This window comes from Octopus bimaculoides, chromosome 18 (assembly GCF_001194135.2).
Source record: "Octopus bimaculoides isolate UCB-OBI-ISO-001 chromosome 18, ASM119413v2, whole genome shotgun sequence".
Lineage (NCBI taxonomy): Eukaryota > Metazoa > Mollusca > Cephalopoda > Octopoda > Octopodidae > Octopus > Octopus bimaculoides.
The window spans coordinates 44577920-44581018 of NC_068998.1; the positions used below are offsets into that span (position 1 = coordinate 44577920).

The following is a 3099-nucleotide window of genomic DNA, read 5'->3' on the forward strand; positions in this document are numbered from 1 at the left end:
AAAAAAAAAAAAAAAAAGAAAAATCGCAACATTCCAGAAAGTTCTTCTGAAATAATGTAAAATAGCTTTACTTTTGAAACAAAGTACCAACACAAGCAAGAGTTTATATTAGAGAAATTACAATTGTGAGATTGGATAGCATTTGACCCCATATTCCATGCCTCATCCTTGAAATTTAAATTTTGAATTCAAATGTATCAAATTTGCTTTACTCATTCTGGAATTACAAGATAAAGTACGAATACCAAGTCAAGTACTCTTTTACTTGTTTCAGTCATTTGACTGCAGCCATGCTGGAGCACCGCCTTTAGTCGAGCAAATCGACCCCAGGACTTATTCTTTTTGTAAGCCTAGTACTTATTCTATAGGCCTCTTTTTGCCGAACCACTAAGTTAAGGGGACATAAACACACCAGCATCAGTTGTCAAGCGATGGTGGGGGGACAAATACAGACACACAAACACACATACATATACACACACACACACACACATATATATATATATACATATAAAGACGGGCTTCTTTCAGTTTCTGTCTACCAAATCCACTCACAAGGCTTTGGTCGGCCCGAGGCTGTAGTAGAAGACACTTGCCCAAGGTGCCACGCAGTGGGACTGAACCAGGAACCATGTGGTTGGTAAGCAAGCTACTTACCACACAGCCACTCAAGTTGATATATATTCCTCTAACAGAGCCTAGAATGGAAAACTTATTTATAATGTTTTCACTTTTCATTTCTCCAATTTTTGACCATCCTTATTTAATACAGAAATATTTGATCAAATAATACTCCCTTCTAATATAGGCACAAGGCTTGAAATTTTGAGGGAGAGGGCAGTTGATTGCATTGATCCCAGCATTCAACTGGTACTTATTTTATTGAAAAGCAAATTCAGCCACAGCAGAATTTGAACTCTGAACATAAAAACGGACAAATTGCAACTAAGCATTTTACCCAGCATGTTAATGGTTCTGCCCTTTCACTACCATTATTTAATCAAGTAATAATACATGCAAGTTGTTCCTCATCATCCACTACTTACTTTCTATGAAAATCCAATCCTTATTCTCCAAAAGCAATGAACCTCTGGAACATCTCTTTGCAAACATTTTCCTCTAGTTCAGATGTTTCCAACTGAAATTGTGTGTGTATATGTTTGTGTGTCTGTGTTTGCCCCCCACCCCGCCCAACATTGCTTGACAACCGATGCTGGTGTGTTTACGTCCCCGTAACTTAGCAGTTCGGCAAAAGCAACCGATAGAATAAGTACTAGGCTTACAAAGAATAAGTCCTGGGGTCGATTTGCTTGATTAAAGGCGGTGCTCCAGCATGGCCACAGTCAAATGACTGAAACAAGTAAAAGAGAGTAAAAAATATATTCTTTAGTTGTAGATCTTAAGCATGATTATGTTTTATTTTACAACACTTCACATTTACCAACTATTTCAAAAGTAAAAGTATTTTTCATCACAACCTTTCTAAACTTCTAACATGACCTATTTTGGAGTCATGATCCATAACTTTGTGATCTGATTTTGTTAAAGGATTTGCAGTGAACAGAGCTGATGTTGACATCACTCTTAAGCCTTTTAAGATTCAGTCTATTCTGTCTAATGTAATGATTATATGGTTATTTATTCGTTGTTTTGAATCAATCATGTACTATCTCATAGCTTTGAGATTTCGATGATGTGATTGTTTATTTTTTTAAATGACATTGTAAGTTAGGTGTGAGAGGTCAGATCTGGCTGGTTTGAACGTAAAACAGGTAGAATATTTCGGCTACATATGGCCTGTTCAAATGTTAATGCATTAAATACACATTAGCACATCCCTACTTTGTTGACAACATATAAAGACTGTGTAAACATGATGTTTACAATCAAGTAACTTTAAATAACTTACACTTAATGGTTATAAACTCCAAGTGTTTACAAGAAAATAAGATTCAGTGTAAACAATGTTGTTTGGTGAAATAAACTCATGATGTTGACCACAGGGAAGGTTCTGGAAGAAACAGTGAAATTATTTTACTTTTCTTCAATTATTTCTAGTTAGAAATAAAATCAAAAATTCAAGTTTTAAATTTTAAGACAGAAAAAAAAATAATAATGAAGCAATGAAAATAAAATAAAACTAATTTGAAGTAGTTTATTTAATTGTATTTAAATTTTATTATTTAAATTTTATTATTTAAATTTTATTCTATGTTCCCTCTTTTTCAAAAAGTGGTCGTATTTTGTGGTAGAAACATGATAATACAATTTGAACAACAACATGCAGCAATAACAACAGCAACAACATAAAAAAAAACATGTGAAACAAAGACAATAACTATGATATCATCATCATCACCAGCAGCAGAAGTAGTAGTAGTAGTAGTAGTAGTAGTAGTAGTTGTAGTAGTAGTAGTAGTAGTAGTATAAGAAGAAGAAAAATATCAGCCATATCACTAACATGGGTGACTAGCAGTAGCAACAACAATGACAATGACAAAAATAATAACAAAATATGCAAATAAAATCTCAGACAGCAACGATGATAACAAGTATAAGAATAGCCATTTCTGCTAACTTGTTGCTGTATGTATTTGGTAGAATAAATTAATTTTAATGAGACACATTGGTTTGTGGAGAGAGAGAGAGAGAGAGAGAGAGAGACAGACAGACAGAGAGAAACGGTGGTGTGACAAAGAGTAAAAGATAGAGAAAGGTAGGCTGTGTAATGAGTTCAATTAACTCCTGTTTATTATTGGTATTTGAGTTATGAAACCAATAACCAATGAAGGATTGATAATATCCAATACTGGTGAGTTTGAAAAATGTTGAATAAATCCAGTTATCATAAACAACTGAAAGCTAAGAATTCAGATTGCCATCTTTGAACAGAAAGTAGTAGACAATGGTAAAGTGGTTGGTCTGGCAGGTGCTGCCAATCTAGACATTCTGCAGATTCTACCCTGGCACCTCTGGCTAGTTTAGCAACTTGAATTACAGATTTAGATGTGATTTGAACCCAAAACTAAAAGAATGGCACGGAAATACTTCACTGCTTTCCTGCCCCTATTTCTGTTGTAATGCACACTGCCTATATCT

At 34.3% G+C, this 3099-nt stretch overlaps 1 long non-coding RNA gene across 1 annotated transcript in view; it reads right to left on the reverse strand.

Moving 5' to 3' along the window:
- Positions 1-3099, reverse strand: part of LOC128249855 (uncharacterized) — a 40757-nt gene that overhangs the window by 13232 nt on the left and 24426 nt on the right. Inside the window, exon 2 of the long non-coding RNA XR_008265976.1 lies at positions 1910-2011. This is a non-coding gene — a long non-coding RNA (uncharacterized LOC128249855). The remainder of the gene's footprint in view (positions 1-1909; positions 2012-3099) is intronic.